Here is a 24,847-nt window from a genome sequence, read left to right as displayed (position 1 = left end):
TTTATAATATAGTTAGAAAGCTCAGTAAATTAGAATAATTTTGGAACACTCTTTTTTCGTGCTTCAATTATTATCTGTATTCAAAAATGTATATTTTAAAGGTGTGCAAATTACCTTTTGGACAACGAACAGAAAAAAAAACTTATTAAAGTAGGAACCTACATAGAGCAAACCAACGCAGTGCTCGGATAAATACAAAAGTTAACAAAAGTAAATAGAATGTAATAATAAAAAATTACTAATTATACCAGAAAAGTTAAAATGTTAAATGAAAATATATTTAGTGATCTTTACATATGTAATTTCAGCTATGCACATGTAGCTGTTAATTGTGGGTTCTACATCTTTTTAGTTATTTAGGGTTTTAAGTAATTTCTAAATGATAAATATTGAAAATATATAAATGATAAATATTGAAATTAAAACCATATTTAATTATGCAAGATTTGGAATTGATTTAACTCCCATCTATATCATTAAAACCTCAAAACATTGTTTCACAATATTCTTTTACAAAAATATTAGCTATTGAGTGAATAAGAAAACTATTCAATCAGAAGTTCAGAAAGAACAGACTAAAATGATAACAATATAATGGAACACGATAAGATCTGAGACATAAACCTACTTATAAACATTAAGTGTGAACACCACGTCCTTAAAGTAATAATAATCAAATGAAAATGCTGAGAATCTGTAATGGGTGAGATTAATGACAACAAGGTGGAGGTGAGGTTAATGTTTAGGTTTCAGTGGTCATTGAAAATGGAGAAGTTTTCTTTAATAAAGAATTTATAATCTGTAGTTCTAGAGTCGAGGATATGAAATTTTTCAAGAAGTATGGTATGGTTATTATTCTCACTGTGTAACTGAAAACAAGATTCAGACGGATTAGTTAGTTTATTTCTGCTTCTAACTGAAATTTCCATGTACTCGTGCACACTAATTTGTAGTAAACATATAGTTCTTTTACCAGTATAGGTAACATTACTGCTACCATAACTGCATTTGTATATGACTCGTGAGCATATAGGAATGATTCAAGTGTTTTTGATTTTAAACTAGTTTTAATGATAAATGTTAACATAGATACCAAACGTAGCTTAATTTGTGGGTGATATGTTTGATTTTTTTTAATTTCATATTTTAATTTCAGATTTTGTTTACTTATAAAAGGCGTGATAAGAACTGGTGGGTTGTTGGGGATTGTGTTCTGTTTTATTTGTCAAAAATGTTCGAATGATAAAGTATAAGAAATTAAGGGCATAACAATTACTTTGTAACGTGTCATGAATTTTTGAAATTTCTGAGTGATGACAGAAGTTGTCAGAACAAACATTATGTGCTCTGTCTTAGAAGATTTAGAACACAGTTATATTTAAAAGAGCCTAACATAAAACTGTTCAAACGAGCGTGTAAGCCAGTAAATGTTTTCGTACAATAAACGAATGTGGTGAAGAGATGATTTATTTTCTTGACTTGGACATCTAAAAAACTGTTATTGTTGTCTTTCATCTAACTTGTGATTTGTGAGTTTAGGTCATCTAAAAACTTCTTTGCATGGTCAGTGTTGTGAAAGAATAGAAAAGTGTTATCAGCACATCTTCTATATAACACTTGTTTTTAATAAAAAGTATAATTATTCCTTGACATTCGTAGTGATGGAGATAAACATTTTCAGAAGTCAGACCTATGTATTGTTGCCACTCCATCATTCTCTCCATGAAGATGACCATTAAAAGCAAACTGACTGTCCTTGAGGAATACTTTAAGGAGCTGTGTGAATTTTTGTTGGTTGAAGTTAGAGTGTGGAGCATTGATGGATGGAGATAACTGTTTAATAATTATTTTGTATACTCTACTTAGAAATTAGGGAATAAGAACTGGCCGAAACTAATTGATTTGTCTTGTAAGACATAGGTATCTCTTAAACAAAGTAAAATATGCCTTTAACAGTAAATTTGTTCTCAGTTGGTGAGCTTATTTCAGGTTTAAAATATGGAGGAACTCTATAGATGAGCATATAGAGTAGATAGAATAGGTCTGACGAGTGAACCAGTTAGTGTAATTCTGGTCAGCCACACGAAAAAACTAGATGCGTACCTGTAGGGTAAAGTTCTGTATAAGTGGTGTTAGAGACAAGTTTACAAGTGTCAAGATATCTTAAAGTCTGGAGCTTTTACTCATGCTTACAGTGAACTTAAACAGTTGATATCGAGGGGCTTAAGCTTTGTGGTGTCATTCAAAATGTCTTCCATTTCAGAAACATAGTCAGTTCTGTTTGAAATAATGACACCTATATGTTTATCCCTTCAAATAACAATGTTTCAATTACTACCAAGTTAATTTAACATGGTGTAATGGTTGTTTTGGAATTTTATCCAATTGCATGGTAATAATGAGAGTCACCACCTCGACTCTGGAAAAAACAGATTATGAAATCAGTGGCGGCGCCAGGGGGGCTTTGGGTGGCTTGGGCCCCCAATAAGCCAAGCCCCATCAGCCCCCAATATTGTTTCCAAATATATTCATAAAATAAGGAAAACACAATCGTCGTTGTTGCTTAAAAATTTACATCAAAGAGAAATAGATCTGTTGAACTCAACGTCTTCATTAAGACGGAAGTATGTGTCATGCGTCCCAAAGCAACGTACTTAATGCACTGAAACTCATGCGCTGTATTGCCGCTCCCTGTGTAATGCCATTCCATCTTGAGCTTTGACTAAGATTAGACAACCACGTTGATTTCAAGTTACAACAGATCATGAGGGATTTTACTTGATAAACCAAAAGTTTTACAGGTATTTACCCATTAATTTCGTTTATTGAAAAGTAAAACATAGCATACATGTATAAGATGGGCCTGCCAACATGCTGCTTGTCTGGCTGTAAAAAGAACCTTCTCTCCCATTGTAACAATCCTAAAGCGTCTCAGAAATGAGAACTGAAGCAGCATGAAAAGACTTGGAAGAGTCTGGTGAGGATATATAAGAAAGTGGGAATACTCACTGAGATGGTGCATCAATGTGGAAAGCTATCAGCCCCTAGACACCTGGACGAATTCACAATCACATCTAGTACTGGCCAAAGAGATGAACCAACACCGGATGACAGGAGACACACCTTCTATGCCATCATTAGACAGGATGCTTAATGAACTGAATTTTTTTTTTTTTTTTTTTCACAATTGTTAAATGTTTTGTGGGTTATGTTAGAAATAGTATAGAATTTTAAAATAATTTCTGACCTGGAAAATAAATCCTAAAAACAGATTCTCTGTTGAATTTATTGAATTATTTAATTTTTTGTTTCTTTGATATTTTCTCATTTCTTTTATTTTGCAGATTTTATTCAGTCTTGATATATAACTTTTTTATTAACATTTGATTTCAGGTGTTTCCTTCTTTGTTCATTGATCTCTTCTGTGTTCTCAATTACTGAACATTTTTTCTGCACTGTAAGCTTTCTTCTTTATCCATCATTAATTTATTATTAATATATTTTGATTTATGAAACTACTTCGTTTATAACCATTGTAATTTACTGCCGTGTTTCCAAACTTTTTGTAACTGACGACACACTTTTAATATCTCTAACCATTTGTAGCACTTGCAAGTTTCTATGGCTGGACCAGTAGCGCTTCCTTCACTAAGACAAGTAAAAAAATTCACTGTGTATCACGAACGAATAAATCAACTTTGAAATTTAAAAAATAATATATTAATTTAAAGTAAACTTATGTTAATAAATAAAATTTACTTAATTGCAAAAAGTCTGTGACAGTTTGGGAAGCACTGATATTCATTTCACATACCCTGCTGTTGCCCGCTGCTTGAAACCTGCCACTTTATTTTACTGTTTCTTAATACTCGGCTGTACCTTATTTTACTTCATTAAAATCGTATCAAAGTTAAAGATATTTACGTGTATATGCATATTATAATGTTCATTTATGGTGAAGAACAAATAATTTTTTTTTTTTATTTTCAATTACCTTTGTCTTCCATAATTTTAAGAAACGGAAGTTAATAGAACATGGTTTGACGTGTTCTAAATTTTCAACTAGCTACCCAGTAATAACAACATTAGAATTGCTAACACTAAACTGGGAGTTTAGTTTTGACGCCGTTAAAAGATCAATAATTTTTCAGTGAATACACAAAAACACGTGATATAGAATAATGAGGAACTTGACGTGTGATATTTATAAAAATGTAGATGTAATGAATGTTTCTCGAAGTTTAATACCCTCATTTAATGTTCTTCATGGAAAGTTTTATTCCATGAAAACAAGAATATGCAAGAGATAATTACAGAATGTAAATAGTGTTCTTACATACGCTTCATGCTCGGACACTCCGAGACACACGTATGTTGACCCGTTTGTTTTTATAATATATCGTACACGGGGTTATAACTTTTGAGGCATACAGCTAAAAGGTGTTTAAGTATTAAAGACTGGTCATTAATTTTGTGATAATAGATTGTAAGATGTCATTTTGTTGAAAACATTGAGTGGTTCATTCGTTAAAAGGCTGTCTCAGCCATTGTGGGTGAACAAAACCTTTTCTTAAAAACTTGCATTAGAAACAAGTATTTATACCAGTGACTAACTCTGGTTACTGTTTAAAATTTTTATAAGTTAATAAAGTTTGATGATCGTGCATTGTAACATTACTTTAAACTTTCAACAGTTTGACTATAATCAAGAAAATAGATAGTCAATGTACAATTGGTGAACAAACAGTAACATTGTGGTTAATTTTAAAAGATTTTTTATGAGCAAAAAACTGAAACAAAATACGTCTTTCAAAGTCAAATTTAAAAGTTCTTATTACGTTTGAAATATTTGTATTTAACACTAAATTTATGTATGTTTTGAGTTGATATTTATATACCTGTATATTAATTTTGTCGGCCCGGCATGTTCAAGCGTGTTAAGGCGTGCGACTCGTAATTTGAGGGTCGCGGGTCCGCATCCCGGTCGCGCCAAACATGCTCGCCCTTTCAGCCGTGGGGGCGTTAAAATGTGACGGTCAATCCCACTATTCGTTGGTAAAAGAGTAGCCCAAGAGTTGGCGGTGGGTGGTGATGACTAGCTGCCTTCCCTCTAGTCTTACACTGCTAAATTAGGGACGGCTAGCACAGATAGCCCTCGAGTAGGTTTGTGCGAAATTCAAAAAACAAACAAACAAATTAATTTTGTTTCTAAAATCATGTATTCTTCCACTTCAAACTGATCGAGAATTTTTTTCATGTTTGTTGTAGCAAAACGATATCTTTGGAAATTAAGGATAATTAATAATAATAAAACAGTGTAGTTCTTTTTTGGTGAAATTATTTTAATTTCAAATCTCTCCTGTTACATTCATGGTGAATATGTAGTTTCGAAGAGAAGAGATGAAAAAGTTAGCTGATAAAAATAGCCTTATTTGGAAGTTATATTTTCAGGGGTTGTTACTTTTTCTTTAGGCGAATACCTGGAATTTATTTAATTATTTAATAGATAAACTCTGCCTGATACATTCTGTTTCAAGTGTTTCTGAAGATATTGAAAATTGTTTTCTCACAATAAACCTTCAACTCATTAAAAAATATATATGCATATATTAGTTAATACCCACACATATTTTGCTCGGTAATTTAAGAGTTCAATGCCACCTAAACCTGACGTACTTCATACATGATAAGAGTGTATTTGTGTAGGGCAGAAGGAAAAAACAGGAGAGTGGTTTTAAAGAATGGAAAACTTTACCATTATTTTTATTGAGGAAATCGATGAGTAAAACATTTATTGGTAAATATCACATAATAGTAATGCGTGTGTCGTGTTACATAAAAAAAATGCATCATTCATCAGTGGTTTTTCTGAGGTTTAACTGTACATTCTTTATCGTTAGCCATTGCTGGATGGTGATGAAGTCTTTTTCATGTTGCATCATACAAAGTCTTTGTCGAAGTAATTTATAAGCATTTATATATATGTATATATACAACGACAACGTTTAATTTCTTATTAACTTTAACAGGAAATCAGTGTATTGTGTAGTAGTTGAAGTGAATGACTTTTCCATCATTTTAATTTAATAAACCAACGGTTACACTTCCAGGTGTGCGAGTACAGGGAGAACGAAGTATTGGTGCATTTCGAAAAGTTGCATCAGAGTCTCATCTCGCTTTATCTGAATGTGGTTTTTTTATACATTAAAACCACGGAATACCTGAAAATCAAGTATGTTAAATAATCATTTTTGCGTTCTACAACGCTTTTTGTACAAGTGACTGAACATAAAATATTTTGAAAAAAGATTGTTTTATTCACTTATTTCCGCAACCGTCTTTATCCAGAAAACCTAACCCGATGAGTTATTATCGATAGATACTTAGCTCTCAGTAGAGCTTAACAGTATATCACTTCTCTACGTCCTTGGAAAAAACAAACAAAAAGTGATATCTGGGATAGGTAAGCTAATTGGATAGACAAGAAGCTGGTTGGAAGAGAACAGATGATTGTTATTAATGGAGTTCAATTAAGTTAGATTAATATCTCAAGTCTTAGGACATTTGCTCTTTTAGATCTAAATTAATCACTTAGATAAAAGAATGGTCAATAAATTATTTAAAAATTTGTTATGATGCTGAGGTCTTGGTGTTGCTGGCTGTAAAGAAGATAGTGCTGCTTTACAAAATGATTTAGATCATTTAGTGAGTTGGGCAAATAAATGGCAGATGGGTTAATTATAATAAATGCAAGATAATATATGTGGGTTATAATCATTTGAATTATAAATTGGATTATAATAACCTTGATAGTGTTAACAAATAAAGGAATATGAGTGTAGTACGTTATCAATTTCTTAAGCCATACAAACAGGGTGGTGCTGTTACTGGTAGGGCTGATAGAGATTTAAGTTGTATCTACAGAAATATTGAATACAGACCTAAAGAACTTATAGTTTCATTGTGCAGACCACTGGCTCGACCACATTTGTAATATTGTGTTCGGTACGATCTCACTTGCCTGCTGTGTCCAACGAGTGGAATCGAAGCCGTGATTTTAGCGTAAAATATCCGAAGACTTATTATTCCAGCAGGGGACATGATGATGGTCTGTACACCTATTGCTTATTATAGGATCATACAAATTCAGACATTGTTTGGTAGCGTAATGACTTAATATGTTGGTCGGGCATGGCCGGGTGGTTAAGGCACTCTACTCGTAATTCAAGAATCGCAGGTTCGAATCCCAGTCACACCAAACATGCTCGCTCTTTAAGCCGTGGGAGACGGTCAATCGTACTACTTGTTGGTAAAAGAGTAGCCCAAGAGTTGGCGATGGGTGGTGATAATTAGCTGCCTAATCTCTAGTCGTTCCCAACGACGGAAAAGGTAAGAATGTTCAGTAAAAGATTTCGATATTACGATGCGCAGATTGCCCTAAGAACGAGGTTAATATAGTTTGTGACTTAGGTTTTACTGCGAAAAGCTACTAAGACAACTCGCACCATTAAAACATATAAACAAAAAAAGAAATACTTTCTCTATACCCTAGCCTCCAGTCAGATGTCGAGTATGAGTTGGAAGAAGCATTTACTGTGACAAATGAAAACTATTTATTTTCCATTTGAAGAACATACACCGGGATTGAAACAGGCATATCTTAAATGTATTTCAGCCACTCTGTCTTTAGTTAACCGTTTCTCGAAAGTTCTGGCAACAGTAGTAGATGAGTTAATTTATTCAGTTCCTCATCTTTGAGACACATCCGTAAAGTTTGTTGATGTCTTTATTTAATTTACATTTTAAATTATTTTAAAAACGTTCTTCTCAGACCTGGATCTGTGGATCCAATTTGTCATCGCACTCTTTTATAAAAACTTGCCCACATTCTGATTTTCTTTCTAACTGTCTTCTGTAATTTTAATTTTGTGCAACAGAATATTTTAAAAGATTGGAACGAAATAACTGAAGACATTTTATCATTAATAGTTCCATATTTGGACATTTCTTTGACATTAAATATAGGTGTAGAGGAAGATTTCTTCTTAAAACGTCATAAACACCGACAAAATACAAAAGATGGATCCTTCCTAATGTTGTATTATCCTCCTGTGGGAGATGTGAAAAATCCTCATGTTGCTCGTTTTGGAGAACATAGAGATTTTGGAACCAAAACGTTCTTATTCGAAGACGACTGTGATGGAATGGAGGTGAAAATACTGAGAAAAATCTATTTTAGATAATTTTGTATTTTCTGTCTCTTTTATTCCATTGAGGTTAGTTACTCATATGTAAATTAAACAACTTAGGTTTATTTTACATACTTAATTTACAAGACAAAAGTTTCTGTGTAACAGGTTCTAGGATTCAGCCACTTATTTTAAACAAGTTAAACAGTACTTACTGTACAAACGGACTGTGACCGTTGATTTTCTTTTATAACATAGGATCAGATGGTTAAGAGTAAACTAAATGAATTAACAATATTTATTTTAATGTAATGATTGTTAAACACGGGTTACGTACGTTTACTTGAACTATATTAACTATAAAGTCTTATCGTTTATTATTTTATCTTGCTAACCCATTAGGTGAAGTCATTTTAATGATATCTATAGCCATAAGAGTGAGAGAAAACATAAATATCACAGCTTTTCCTCATGGCCTAACAACGAATCAATAATCTATAATCTAATAATCAGTTTACCAATACTTTTGTGATATACTTATTCTGGACGTTTGACGATGTTACTATCTATTAGTTGAATGCTAGGTCAGGATAAGGAATCTAGGCCACTCCAATAACGGGTACTGTTCTAATTCTTGTTGCAGACTTACTGTCCATCTGTAGTAATGGACTATATCCGGCAACAGTGAGTAGATAATGTTTATAGTTTATGTTCGGTAGTCTTTGTAAAAGATCAAATATTCTTATATATTTTATCACAAATGCATGCTTGTAGCTAATAGAAGGTTCACTTTGTAAAATACATTATTGTGTCTACAGTTTTTGTTTCGGTGGTAAAATTCACTATTTATTAAGTAAATCTTGATACGTGCAAACTGAAATTGGTTCTATGATTAGTAATAATTTTGACCTATTTATAGTTTAGTTAGAAAGCTAAGTAAATTATAATAATTTTGGAACATTCTTTTGTCTTGCGTAAAGTATTATCTGTGTTTTAAAACTGTGCAAATTACCTTCTGGACAACAAACACAGAAAAAAACTTATTAAAGTAGGTACCTACAGAGGGCAAACCAACAGAGTGCTCAGATAAATACAAAATTACCTATTGTTTTAAGGATATTTTTAAGAAAAGTAAATAGAATATAAAAATAAAAAAATGATACTTATACAAGAAATATTAAATGATAATAAATTTTGAGATCCATAAGGAGTATGTGTAATTAGACGTGTTGATATGAAATTATGGAGGAAATAACAATTAAGAATAAGTTGAAACGTTAAAATTAAAACTTCCAAACATGTCGATTTAACTTATTTATACTTAAAAATTATAATAGAAAAAACAACTCTTTCAGAAGAATCTGAAATAAAGTCCACACTCCTACTGGGTAACATGTTTGTTAGGCCCGGCATTGCCAAGCACGTTAAAGCGTTCGACTCCTAATCCGACTGTGGCGCGTTGGAATCCCGGTCGCACCATACATGCTCTCCCTCCCAGCCGTGGGGGGGGCATTATAATGTGACGGTCAATCCTACTATTTGTTGGTAATAGAGTAGCCCAAGAGTAGGCGGTGGGTGGTGATGACTAACTGCCTTCCCGCTAGTCTTACACTGCTAAATTAGGGATGGCGAGCGCAGATAGCCCTCGAGTAGCTTTGAGCGAAATTCAAAAGGAAGAGTAACATGTTTGTTAGAGGATTAAACAAGATTAAAAGAGTGATAAAACATTAAAGTTAAATGAAAGCATTTGTGAAAACTTAAGAGGCCTAAGAATCTTAAGATAAGTAATTGTATATTACAGTCTGCAGTCATTTTAGAAAAATAAAAGTAATTTTGATTTTATTGCATAGTTCTTTTAATTTTCAATACAGATTATTTTGCTATATGTAGCATCGGAGAAGGGAAGATAAAAGTATAAAGTTATCCAAAGAGAAAAACGAGTTTCATTTCCGTTTGCAGATTTTAGATGTTGTGCAAATAAAATATGAAACTGTAAGATGAAGTATTTCGGTTCTTAACATGAAAATCACTTTTCTCTCAGATTAAACTCAACAAATGGCTTTTTAATATCACAGATATGTCTTTTGATAAAAATATTTTATTTCAAAAGATCAGATTTTTATTATCCTGAAATAACACGTAATGTTTATGACAAGTTCACCAAACTTTATGAAGTCAACTTATTACATTAAGAGCTGTACTACTTAATACAAGCTGTGCAAAAAACGAATAAGTTGAAAAGTTTGCAACTGTGAAAAATGTAGCCAGTGGTTAGGAAGATGCAAGTTCTTTATTGTTTGTGATTTGGGTAATTTCTCAAATAGTAGTGTTTGTAAATTTGCCGATAATGTTCCAATTTTGGAAAGAGATGAATCTAATTATAATATTTTTTTTATATATAGAAAAAAGTGACAATCATAATCAACAAGCTATAACATTGGAAAGTGAATTTTGATATTGAAATTTATAGTTTTGAAATTTAAAAGTTTGTAAAGAATTTTGAGTTGCTGAGAAAAGTATGTTGTGAAAGAAAGGAGAATGTTTAGGTGCGAATTTTGATAAAATATCCAAAGATCTTTGACTGTTTAGGATTAATGGAAAGAGTAAATAATAGGAATTTTACACACACAGAGACATAAAAAAAGCAACTGTCGTAGCCTCATGCAAGGCTGCTTGGGGCTTGTTTGTAAAATTGAGAGATTATTGGAACTTGCTAATCCATTATTCCCGAAATTTATAAATTGATTATTTTCACAATAGTCAAAAACAGTTACAACTAGAAACACTTTCAGTTGGTTGATTATTTTTCACATTAATCAATTTAATGATTATTCCTATTGGTAGTTTTATCTGATACTAATTAACTTAATCAATGCGTATAGATAATTTATTACACTCCTGAAGCCCGTATTGTTAGTAAAACAAAATGGAGTAAACGTCAACTTTCCATATTTTTTAATGGTTATTATTTTATTTTTTGAAGATATTAAGAAGATAAGCCTTTTTATTTTTCTATTTAATGAACTATGTCATACATCACATGTGAACGAAGTGAACTGTAATTAAGAGAAAAACAATTATCAGAGTTAAACTTTTATCACATATGAATCAGAATTCCTATTTCTTTTATATAATACTTAGTTTTTATACCTATCTATTCAGCTTTGTTAACTGAAAGACGAATAACTTGCTCGTCTCAGCCAGATCAAGGATGAAGTTGAGGCCGAACTGGAGGGATTGACTGCCAGCCTCTTTGAAGTAAGACTATCAAAGTTTCACTTTTCATTCATCTTTATATTAAACGAAGTTTGATTTGTGTAAAATGTGTACAACTTTCTGCTGAGGAAAAATAAACATAATATCTGTAGCTTTTTGTCTCATCCAATGAACATTCTGCATTCTGAAGCTATATGTCGACTAACTGCTTAAAAAAATTGTTATGGAACTAAATACATAATGAAACTATCATTGAGTAATGAGTTACCCAGTGTTTTATCTTTTCATCAGAGATTTAACTACACATATGTTCCATGTTATTTTCTAAATAATAACTTCTCATTCACCATGTTAGATAACATCAAATCACAATTGTATTTTTTATTTTCATTTTTTCAAGAACATTCACTGAAAATGTGTAAACATTAGATAAACATAATCCAGTAATAATTATGAACAGGGAAATTTTAACCAACTAAAGTTAATTTGTTGTAACTATCAATGCTAAGCATTCTGAATCAACAGAAACAAAAACTGTTTCCTGTACCATCTGTTGTCTAAAGTATAGTATGAAAAAACCTAAGCAGAAAAAATGTTTACTACTAAATAATTTGTTTCCGTTTTTTAATAAAAATTGTTTATGGTGTATCAGAATGTTCACTTACTTACTAGATATATTGCACAGAGAGAATATAAAATGTATTGATTTTAAAATGACTAAATAAAGAAACGGTTATTCAAACCTCTGCAAACTGTCGTAGACATGCAGAAGTTGAAAAATACAAATATTTTAAAATACATTTATATATATTTTTACTTCTGAAAATAATTCTTTTGCAACTTATTGTATATCCATATTTTCGTATTTTTAGTGAATTAACCTTCAAATACCCATGTTGTTTTTGTATCATTGACCGCTGGTGATGTCTGCTTTTTGTAGTGTGTTGATTTATTTTATTTTGTGTTTGCTAAAATATTCAGTATAAAAATCACTCACTTTTCTGTGTAAAGTACATAGATTTATAGAGAAACAGTATGAATTAAAGGAGCCAATTGCATAATTGATAGCATTTATGATTAAGCTTTTCTGGATCATAAAAATGTCATTGATTTACCTCTTTTCCTTCTCACTGTACAAATACTTAACCATATTAAGTTAGATTTAGTACAAACTTATTAATTAATATAAAATTTTTTATTTTGAAAAACTGTAAAATTTGACTATCTTTATCATTTTATATGTTGAAAAATTTAGGAAAATTTTGTTGTGAAAAAATAAAACACATTAAATATGTTCTAGTTCCAATTATTTGTTTCTGTTAATGATCAGAAAGTTTCCTGTTTTTAATCCAGATAATTTTAACTTGTTATTATTGGTCACTTTTTTCCTACAGGAGGCACACAATCTGGCTTGGAATCTGATATGAAACATGCGACATCATTAAAATTACTAAAGGAAGCAAATCTAAAGGTAAGAATTATTATTTGTTAATCAGATAACTGTATTATTAGTTTCAGATCAATTAGTTTTCGGCCTGTTGAACCTAATCAAACAAACCATTACACTCAAGTCTATGACAAAAATATGTTGATTGGTGTTCTTGTAACTTTGGACTCCTGAGAGTATTATGGACACCAGCTGTTTAAGGTTTCTCATGTGTGCTGGATGAAAACTCTACGACTAAGAGACATCTCCAGTTTCTTTCCACCTATATCTTTATTTATTTGTTACTTGATTATGAAACATAAGCCAGCTTCTGATTCATGATGTTTGACAACTTTTTAGTCTCGTATGAATTTGCATCTGAAGGTTTTCATCACAAAAGCTAAGAACTTTTTTCAATTCAAGCAATACAAAGGAATAACTTAATTAACTTCTCTGAAATGTGTTTGAATCTTATTAAACAGTTTCTTGCTGCATTAAGTTCATAGTCTTAAATTCGCAAGTTTTTTTGTTTTTTTTACATTCAGTTTCTCATAAGTTGACATGTTTTATAGAATATTCAGCCTATCAGGAGAAAAGAATTATTCTGACGTATAAGAAATAAATGAAATCAGACTTAACTAAATATGGTCTGTATATCTCAGATTAACTCGGTAAAGATTAAATAACTTGTACACTTACCTGTTTCATTTCTGTTAATTGTTCAAAATCAGAAATATATTTTGTGATACTGAGTTATTCAAAGTGTATGTCTTCATTCAACCCGAAGGCACGCACACACCCACACACACTTCATTCTCTGGGCAAGTTTCCTGTAAGCTCTTCATCACACTCACTGACTGAACTCTGACTTTTTGCTAGTTTGTGAAAACAATTTGTATGCTAATAGAGAATACAGGGCGGTATAATTTGTTGTAAATGTGTTACTCATGGTCTATATTGATATTAAGTAATGTGAGCATAATAAATGCTGAACAATGAAAAAAAATTGTACAAATTTAAATGTATTCATCAAATGTCCTGTTAGTTTGCAGTTTAACATTTAATATGTATATTTTGTTGTTTTAAATAGCACAAAACAATGTTAAAGTGGTTACTTTTTTGTTTCCAAGGTAACTAATAATTTGTAATTAAGTTTTAAAATTATGAAAAAAACACGCATAATTTCAGCCATGTACATGTGGCTGTTAATTGTGGTTTTTTCAATTATCTATGGTTTTAAGTAATTTCTCAATGGTAAATATTGAAAATATAGTAAAACCAAAATCATATTTAATTATGAAAGACTTGGAATAGATTTAACTCCCATTTATATCATTAAAACCTCAAAACATTGCTTCAGAATATTCTTATTACAAAAATTATTAGCTGTTGATTGAATAAGAAAACTATTTAATCAAGAGTTCAGAAAGAACAGACTAAAATGATAACAATATAATGGAACAATAAGTGTAAACACCACGTCTTTAAAATAATAATAATCAAATGAAAATGCTGAGAATCTGGAATGGAAGAGATTAATGACAACAGGGAGGAGGTGGGATTAATGTTTAGGATTTGGTGGTCATTGAAAATATAAAGAATTTATAATCTGTAGTTGCAGAGTCGAGTATATGAAAATTTTCAAGAAGTATGGTGTGTTTGTTATTTTCACTGTGTAATTGGATAAAAGATACAGATGGATTAGTTAGTTTATTTCGGTTAGTACTTTTACCAAAATAATTAACTTTACTGCTACCATAACTGCATTTGTATGGCTCTTGAGCATATTAGAATGATTAAAGTGTCTTTGATTTTAAAGTATTTTTAATGATAAATGTTGACATAGATACCAAACGTAGCTTAATTTATGGGTGATATGTTTGATTGTTTTTAAATTTCATATTTGAAGTTCAGACTTTGTTTACTTATGAAAGACGTGATAAGAACTAGTGGGTTGTAGGGGATTGTGTTCTGTTTTATTTGTCAAAAATGTTCCTATGATAAAGTATAAGAAATTAAGGACATAACAATTACTTTGTAACATGTCATGAATTTTTGAAATTTCTGAGTGATGACAGAAGTTGTCAGAACAAACATTATGTGCTCTGTCTTAGAAGATTTAGAACACAGTTATATTTAAAAGAGCCTAACATAAAACTGTTCACACGAGCGTGTAAGCCAGTAAATGTTTTCGTACAATAAACGAATGTGGTGAAGAGATGATTTATTTTCTTGACTTGGACATCTAAAAAACTGTTATTGTTGTCTTTCATCTAACTTGTGATTTGTGAGTTTAGGTCATCTAAAAACTTCTTTGCATGGTCAGTGTTGTGAAAGAATAGAAAAGTGTTATCAGCACATCTTCTATATAACACTTGTTTTTAATAAAAAGTATAATTATTCCTTGACATTCGTAGTGATGGAGATAAACATTTTCAGAAGTCAGACCTATGTATTGTTGCCACTCCATCATTCTCTCCATGAAGATGACCATTAAAAGCAAACTGACTGTCCTTGAGGAATACTTTAAGGAGCTGTGTGAATTTTTGTTGGTTGAAGTTAGAGTGTGGAGCATTGATGGATGGAGATAACTGTTTAATAATTATTTTGTTTACTCTACTTAGAAATTAGGGAATAAGGACTGAATAACAAAGATGGCTAAAACTAATTAGTTTGCACTAGAAGACTTAGATATCTCTTAAACAAAGTAAAATGTGCCTTTAACAGTAAATTTGTTCTCAGATAGTGAACTTATCTCAGGTGTAAGATATATAGGATATTTATAGCTGAGGGAATTGAAAGTGGAAAGAATAGGTCTGAGGAGTAAACCATTTTGTGTAATTTTCGTTAACCACATGACAAAATAAGGTGTGTACCCGTAGGAATCTGTTCTTTCTAAACTTCTGATTTTATAATAAAACTAATCACACAGTGCTAATGTTGTTATTTTGTGGTTAGAATATTGTGAACTAACTTTCTTGTGAAATTTGAATCAATTCTGAAATTTGTAATTAAAGATGTGTTTGAGGTATAATATGTTAGTCTTCAGACAAATAGTAACAGGTAAATAACTGATATTTTAGCATGACAAGTCAAACACTTACTTTTCTTAAAGAGAAACTTAGGAGACTGTGTTTTGTTACTGCACCAAACTTGTGTACCAAATATAACGGTTTATATTTTGTGTTTTTCATAATGATATTATTGACACAGGAAATATATAAAACTTGCTTTATTGAATCCTAAAACGCTGCCAGTTCTGTTTTGTTTTTGGTGATTTTGTGTTTTGTACACGTATACAAAGTTTTTGGGTTTTTCTCACACTTGTTATACCTTTTGTGTGTTATGTTAGAAATAGTGTGGAATGTAAAAATTATTTCTGACCTGGAAAATAAATCCTCGCGATCTATTGTTGGCTTTGTGAATATTCTCTGTTGAATATATTGAATTATTTAGTTTTTTGTTTCTTTGATATTTTTCTCGTTTCTTTTAATTTAATGATTTTATTGATATATAACTTTTTATTTCATTAACATTTGGTTTCAGTTTCCTTGTTTATTCATTGATCTCTTCTGCGTTCTCAATTATTGAACATTTGTTTCTGCACTGTAAGCTAACTTTCTTCCTTATACATCAAGATTTCTAATTTTTCTGTGATTATTAACATATTTTAATATATCAAACTACTTCGTTTATAACCATTGTAATTTACTGCAGTTTCCAAAACTTTCCTTACTGACGACACACTTTTAATATCTCAAACCTTTTCAAGCACTTGAAAACAAGTTTCTATGGCTAGCCTAGTGGCGCTTCCTTGACTAAGATAAAAATGACTGTGTACCAAGAAGAAAATGAATCAACTTTGAAATAAAAAAAACAATTACATTTAAAGTAAACCTACGTTAATAAATAAAAATTACTTAATTGCAAAAATTCTATGACAGTTTGGGAAGCACTGATGTTCTTTTTACACTTTCTGCTGTAACTTATTTTACTTTATTAAAATCTTATCAAAGTTAAAGATATTTACGTGTATATGCATATTATAATGTTCATTTATTTTGAAGAACAAGTGATTTTATTTTATTATTTTCAATTACCTTTGTCTTCCATAATTTTAAGAAACGGAAGTTAATAGAACATGGTTTGACGTGTTCTAAATTTTCAACTAGCTACCCAGTAATAACAATCTTAGAATTGCTAACACCAAACTCGGAATTTAGTTTTGACGTAGTTAAGAGGTCAATAATTTTTACGTTTAATACACAAAAACACGTGATATAAAATAATGAGGAATTTGATGTGGGATATTTATAAGAATGTAGATGTAATGAATGTTTCTCCTACTTTAAATAGGCTCGTTTAATATTCTTCACGGACCGTTTTACTTTATCAAAACAATAAAATGTAAGACATAATTACAGAATATAACTAGTGTTCTTACATTCGCTTCATGCTAGAACACTCTAGACACTCGTGTGTTGTCTAGTTTGTTTTATGTTGTATCGTAACCGAGGTGATAACTTTTGAAGGTATACAGCTGAGAGCTGTTTAAGTAATAAAGACTAGTCATTAATTTTGTGATTACACTATATGAGGTGTCATTTTGTTGAGAACATTGAGTAATTCAATTCATTCCTTAAAAGGCTGTCTCAGCCGTAGTGTGTGAACAAAACCTTTTCTTAGAAACTTGCATTAGAAACAAATATTAATACCAGTGACTAACTCTGGTTGTTGTTTAAGATTTTTATAAGTTGATAAAGTTTGGTGATCGGGTATTGTAACATTACAAATGTTTGATGTCTCAGAATTTTCTTCTCGTTCATGAAGTTTTTTATTGGCACTATGTCATTACATCGATGGACACAACCCGTTGTGGCTTTGCTATAAGAAAACACACACTGATTTCCGGACAAAATGTTAAAAGTGCGGTATACCGGAAGTCAACGCTACATTTAGGTATAGAAAACCCAAACCATTTTGTACTTGTACAACCCCTTGCGATAAGTTTGTCTTGAATTTCGCACAAAGCTACACTAAGGCTATCTGCGCTAGCCGCACCTAATTTAACAGTGTAGAACTAAAAGAAAAGCAGCTAGTCATCACCACCCACCGCCAAATCTTTGGCTACTCTTTTACCAATGAATAGTGGGATTGACCCTCACATTATAACGTCCCCCGGCTAAGACGACGAGCCAGTTTGGTGTGACTAGGATTCAAAGCTCGGATTACGTGTCGAGTGCTTTAACCACCTGGACATGGCGGGTCAACCTCAAAATGTATTTTATGGTGTTACTTCTTCGGTAAACGTACAACTGGAATTTATTTAATTGTTTAATAGATAAACTCTGCCTAATACATTTAAAGGGAAAATAAACATGTTTCTGAAAATATTGAAAATTGTTTCTTCACAATAAACCTTCAACTCATTAGAAATATACATGTATACATTGGGTAACAACCACACGTAATAGTAATACTTATGTCATGTTACCTTAAAAAATTACATCATTCGTTACCGGCCCATCAGAGATTTCTTGAAGTTTAACTGTACATTCTTTATCGTCCGCCATTGCTGAATTATGACGACGTCTTTTTCATGTTATATCATGCAAAGTCTTGTCGAAATAACTTATAAGCGTATATATATATATAACGGCAACGTTTAACCTTTTATTAACTTTAATAGGAAATCAGTGTATTGTGTAGTAGTTGGAGTGAATGACTTTAACGTCATTTTAATTTAATAAACCAACGTTTACACTTTCAGATGTGCGAGTACAGGGAGAACCAAGTATTGGTGCATTTCGAAAAGTTGCATCGGAGGCTCATCTCTCTTTATATGAATGTGTTTTTTTTATACATTAAAAACCACGGAATTCCTGAAAATCTGGTATGTTAAATAATCATTTTTGCAGTTCTACAACTCTTTTTGTACAAGTGACTGAACGTAAAATATTTCAAAGAGATTTTTTTATTCACTTATTTCCACAGCCACCTTTGGCTGTTGCTTTTTATTAGCAAACATCAGTTACTTTATCCAAGAAACCTAACGCAATCATTTATTATCGATAGATACTTTGTTTCCAGTAGAGCTTAACAGTATATCAGTTTTCTACGTTCTTGTAAAAAGAAAAAGTGATCTCTGTTGGCTTGTCGGATAAGTTACAAATGGAATTCAGTTATGTTAGATTGATGTCTCAAGTCAAAGGACATTTGCTCTTTTTGATGTAAATTAATCACTTAGATAAAAGAATAGTCAATAAATTACTTAAATTTGTTATGATGCTGAGGTCTTTGGTGTTGCTGGCTGTGAAGAAGATGGTGCTGCTTTACAAAATAATGTAGATCATTTAGTGAGTTGTGCAAATACATGACATGAGTTCGTGTGCAATATTTCAACTTTTTGTAGTTCGATAGGTTAAAGTATTATTTCATTGTTTTGCACTTTGTCTTTCTTGAGCCTATTTTTGGGAGACGCACACACACACATGGGAAGTATTTAGGCTTGAATAAGCCAGAGATGTTCCCGAATTAAATAAACCCTCTTTACCCCACTCTTTGTTCATAATATTTGAGAATTACTATATAAAATGTAATGGAGGAAACTTTCTTTCCTTTACATTCATTGAAATATCTGCTCCAAGTTGTCTTGATTCCAAGCAGTCTACTTTCCTCCAGGTATACTGTAGCTTGAATAACTCTTCAGGGTAAATTCAATGTATAGAGTTGAGATATATAAATTCAATGCTACACATTAGTAAGGATATTGAAAAAGAGCCCCGAGACAACCTATTGTTGCTAGTCGAGCGGCGAAAATTCTACCCATACAGTGTCCAAGATGTTATATTTCCATATGTCGGTGACTTTTTCTCATTGGTCATCTGCAAGAAGAATATGTATTCTGAAGGTAGTTTAGATGCATCAAGAGAAATAAATTAACGTCCGATCCTAAAGAATTTAAAACATATGACATTTCACTCAAGAACAAAACACTAAAAAACATCTCTTCGTTGAGGTTAACATTCCAAATATATGTCTCAAAAAAAGTCAGTAAAACTACTTCACCAACTAGTCAGGATTTCATCCTAATCCCACGATCTGGACACATACTATGAAAACGAAATACCACAATACTCAATAAACTACAAACCAGTCGGTTTACCCAATACAACAGACAAACCTCTCGAAAGAATCATCACCAAAGAACTAAAAAACGTTATGAAAAACAATGATTTACTTTCGCAACTACAAAATAGTTTATGGAAAATATCGACGCCTAACCTACCATCTAACCAGAAAATACTGACATCCAGCTGACCACCTAACCAAACAATACTGACACACAACCAACCACCTAACTAGAAAATATTGACACACAACCAACCACCTAACCAGAGAATACTGACACCTAGCTAACCACCTAACCAAACAATACTGACACACAACCGACCACCTAACCAGAGAATACTGATACCTAGCTGACCACCTAACCAAACAATACTGACACACAACCGACCACCTAACCAGATTAACAGAAACAGTAATCAAGACCAAAGATACAAATTGCCTTTCTCGATGTTCAAAATACCTTTGACCCTATCTGGCATGACCGGAACAGATGCAGATGTGCAGAATCTTTAATTCTTATCGTTCGGTTGTTTAAGAAGTTTGAAATGTATTGCATATATATTGTTGGAATTATCTTTCTGCTCGTATCCAGGACTGACTCCAGGCTTTGACATAAGCCCTTTACACACAAAATATAAATATACCATCTGAAAATAAAACACATAGATGTGGTGCTCGAAATAAAAAGTTAATCCTCATTCCAAATACAGTCAATTTCATTACCTTCTGCAGAAAAATACGTGAAAGGATGAGAGAGGTAAATTAAGTCTACGTAAAAATATGTAACATAGAAATAAAAATTACAGAAACAGCCAAATTCTTAGGCTGTTCAGTTGATATATGACATTAGATTAACCAGGAACGACTTCATACTTACATATAACCTTCTTTGATCGTTTGAAGGCTAATTGTAGAAAGAAGATTTAATAAACTACAGCAAGTGCACAATACTTGGTATGGAAAAATGTAACTAAAATTATGAAAAATTCAAGTATTTACGTAAGCCAGTGTTAGGATTAAGTTTTGAGATCATATTTGAACAGATCTCGTATAGAGTGCGTTCTAAAAATACAGTTTTTATATTTTTCTGTTATCTCATAAAAGATATAATAAATTTACAACATTTTCAGGGAAAGACACTCTTTTGTCTATCTTCTCCACACTGAAGAAAGATTTATCAGATTCAAAAAACTCCATAGGTCAATTAAATATACACCAAAGACAGTTTGTTTGTTTGTTTTTGAATTTCGCGCAAAGCTACTCGAGGGCTATGTGCGCTAGCCGTCCCTAATTTAGCAGTATAAGACTAGAAAAGAACGTAGATGAGCTAGAGTCATCACCACCCACGGCCAACTCTTGGGCTACTCGTTTACCAACGAATAGTGGGATTAACCGTCACATGATCACACCCCTACGACTGAAATGGCGAACATGTTTGGTGCGACCGAGAATCGAACCCGCGACTTTCGGATTACAAATCGAACACCATAACACGGTTGGCCATGCCGGGCCTAGTTTCTTTTGAATTTCGCGCAAAGGTACACGAGGGCTATCTGTACTAGCCGTCCGTAATTTAGCAGTGTAAGACCAGAGGGAAGGCAGCTAGTCATCACTTCCCACCGCCAACTCTTGGTCTAGTCTTTTACCAACGAATAGTGGTTTTGACCATAACATTATAACGTTCCCACGTATGAAAGAGCGAGCATGTTTAGTGCGATGGAGATTCGAACCCGCCACCCTCTGATTACGAGTCGAACGCCTTAACCCACCTGGACATGCCGGGCCCTTCTTCAAACAAAGAGTTCCAGCTGAAAATACTAGACAAACATATGACAAAGACGGATCTGTTATTAGTTATTGATTTCATGAAAGCATTTAAGGTTTCTTAATATTTTGAAATAATCTTTATAAGCTAGATTAAAGTTGTTGTTGTTTGCTACTAAGAGCAAAAGAACTCAAAGGACTCATTGTGCTCTGCCCAACTCGGTTATCGAAACCCATTTCTAGCGGTATAAGTCTGTAGACAAATTAAAATTAACATGAATTTTTTTTTAAATTAGTGACAGCTAGTCGTGTTCGATATTTCATAAAATATTTGTAGAAATATGACATATATGAATTAAAACATTTGCAAGATCTTTTAAATATTGATAGGTATTGGGGTAATCAACAAAAACAACAATTTTAGAGTAGAATAGTCGCTGATTTACGTCTTAAAGTTTATATAGTAATTTTCCCTTACTTAAAAAACAAGTTTTGATTCAAACTTACAAAATCTAAGTGAAAAAACAAAACAATTACAAGTATTTCGATAAAGTCAGTGAAACACAGCAGTACTGTCAAAATTGGAAAATAAATATTGTAAAGAAACTAATTATTGCCGTGTACGTTAAATGAATTAATTATGCTTCTAATACGTTAAATGAATTAATCATGCTTCTAATACGTTAATAAACGAATGAAGTGCTTTATAAATTAACGCCTCCTAGTGACATAGCGAGATGTCTGCAGATTTACAATGCTAGATAGCGGGTTTCAATAACCTCGATGGATAGAAAACAGATAGCTCATTATATATCTTTGTGCTTATTTTGTGCAGATTTTTCCTAACAATAAGGTTAATATAGTTCCTGACTTAAGTTTTACTGCACAAAGCTTCGAAATCAACTTGCATCATTGAAAACATAAAAACAAAAACAAAAAAATGCTTTCTCTTGTTTTCCATTTGAAGAAACAGGCAGGTCTTGAATGTATTTCAGCCACTCTGACTTTAGCTAACCGTTTCTTTAAAGTTCTGGCAATAGCAAGCATTAGGTGAGATAAGTAATTCAGTTCCTGATTTTTGAGAAACATCCATTAAGTTTGTTGATGTCTTTGTTCTGTGTACATTTTAAATTATTTTAAAAATGTTCTTCTCAGATCTGGATCTGTGGATCCGATTTGTCATCGCACTGTTGTTCAACTTATAAACAAACAGTTACTTTAAGAGGCTTAGTGTTCATTATTTTGTTTTGTAGACCCCATCGGGCGAAGTCCTTGTAAGATTATCTGTTGGCCTAAAGATGAGACATAACAAACACTTACTTATTCTCTTCTGTTGTGTCTCTGGTTAGATCAACAACAGGCATGTAGACTATTAACGCTGGAAATCGGACCTTCAACCTCGGTGTTTCCATTGCGCTTTTGGCATTTTTAGTTTAAAACGAACAAAACCATATTTCTAGCCACGATTGTTTATAGCCACCTGTGTGTTTATATATATGTTATTCACAGCAATAGTTACTCGTGAGTTGAATATTTAAGTACTCTAAGAATCGGTTTAACTGTGCTATTGTGATATACATACTCTGGACGTTGGACAATGTAATTATCTTATAGCTGAAGACTAAGTCACGAGAATGGTTCCAGGCCACTCCAATAAAGTCTGGCTCTTGTTCCAGACTTGCTGTTCGTCTGGAGTGATAGATTATATCCATCAACAGTGAGTAGATAATGTTTATAGTTTATGTTCGGTAAGTATTTGCTCCCGACCATGACGTCACAGTGGAGCCACTCCATAGAACGAGCCCAACGACTCCAATAAAAATGTCATATTATATTCATAAAAGATTTTATGGTATAATGAAGTATTAAACTATTTACTTGAAACTATAGTTTCTTTAGTGACAACCACAAATTTCATCCTGCTTAATTAAATAATCAGATAAATAATTTCTAATTTGCCTGTTATTTTTTTTGTTTTGCATCTTTAATGTTATTTGTTATGAATGTAAACATACACAACTATTCAGGAAATAAGGCCGTAATCAGATAGCTTGGCTTATAAAAGACAAATAAGTAAAACTGGAATTCAAACTTCCTTATAGAAAAGGGAAAACGTCTTATTAAGACATGTATCTGATTATTTTGATTCAACATAACAGTACGGACACATTGTCTATCAAGTTCAACCTCGTTTCGTGTTAAAATAAGAAAAATGATAATAGTAAGAGAGGGTGAGTGTGCCTAAACCCACATCTATAGCTATCTTTCACCACATGCAGTCGAGTTCTTGGAAATTGGTTGCTGTCAGTGAAACAAACATAACAAAATGAAATCTGATTGCAGGTTACTATAACCGAATCCATGATAAATCGATTTTGGTTTTCCCAAGGTGTTTGGTTTAAACCTCGAAACCTGGATGAATTGTTTGGTACCATTTAGAAGTCGGTGAGTCCAGCAGTTTATAAAGACAATTATTTTGTAGATACAAAATAAATGAATTTCGCGATTTTATCCCCCATTTACTTTTTCAGTCCTCAGGTTCCATAGCACTCTCTTAGTGACAAGGTACGTTTTTACCAATCCACCACATTACCTATGCCATGGTTTCATTAATTCTTTGTCTCTTGCTATATCAGTTTTTAGACATGTTAGCTGGTTTAATTAGCTGTATTAAAATAGCCTCGAATATGCTATTGGTTTTACCCAAACTCTCCTTTATTTATCAGTAAAAAGTTGGATAATCTTTTAAAATAAATAAGTAGCGATAATAGTAAGACTATTACATGTACAACTATCACTATACGGAATGTACAAACCTTATTTTATCCAACTAACCTAAAGTGAGCACTTGATTAAACTTTCAAGGTATTTTTAATTCATTTATTAGCAGTTTTATATTATAATTTTGTTTGTAATTTATGCAATTATTTGTAAGTTACATCAATGAAATAAAATCATTTATAGAATTTCATGACTTATATTTTACTTAGTAAAATTACCAAACATCTAAAATAAAAATATCCGGTGATTCAGCGGCAAGTTTAGGATATTAACATTCATAGTTCAATTCCTGAAATCGCCACAGTACAGACAGTTCTAAGTGTAGGTTTGAAATGAGAAA

General features: G+C 32.0%; 2 long non-coding RNA genes across 2 annotated transcripts in view; one reads left to right on the top strand and one right to left on the bottom strand.

Annotated features, from left to right (window-relative positions):
• Positions 1-11,197: 11,197 nt before the first annotated feature.
• On the top strand, positions 11,198-24,690 carry LOC143243890 (uncharacterized). Its single transcript, XR_013024798.1, has 4 exons — positions 11,198-11,447; positions 12,800-12,876; positions 18,602-18,724; positions 23,341-24,690. It is a non-coding gene; the product is annotated as an uncharacterized LOC143243890 (long non-coding RNA).
• The window catches only part of LOC143243895 (uncharacterized), a 28,408-nt gene continuing 22,278 nt past the window's right edge, over positions 18,718-24,847 (bottom strand). Inside the window, exon 3 of the long non-coding RNA XR_013024804.1 lies at positions 18,718-19,715. This is a non-coding gene — a long non-coding RNA (uncharacterized LOC143243895). The remainder of the gene's footprint in view (positions 19,716-24,847) is intronic.

The sequence above is a fragment of the Tachypleus tridentatus genome, chromosome 2, assembly GCF_004210375.1.
Source record: "Tachypleus tridentatus isolate NWPU-2018 chromosome 2, ASM421037v1, whole genome shotgun sequence".
Classification (NCBI taxonomy): Eukaryota; Metazoa; Arthropoda; class Merostomata; order Xiphosura; family Limulidae; genus Tachypleus; species Tachypleus tridentatus.
The sequence above is the reverse complement of the archived record's forward strand: the minus strand, read 5'-3'. Positions and strand labels throughout refer to the sequence as shown.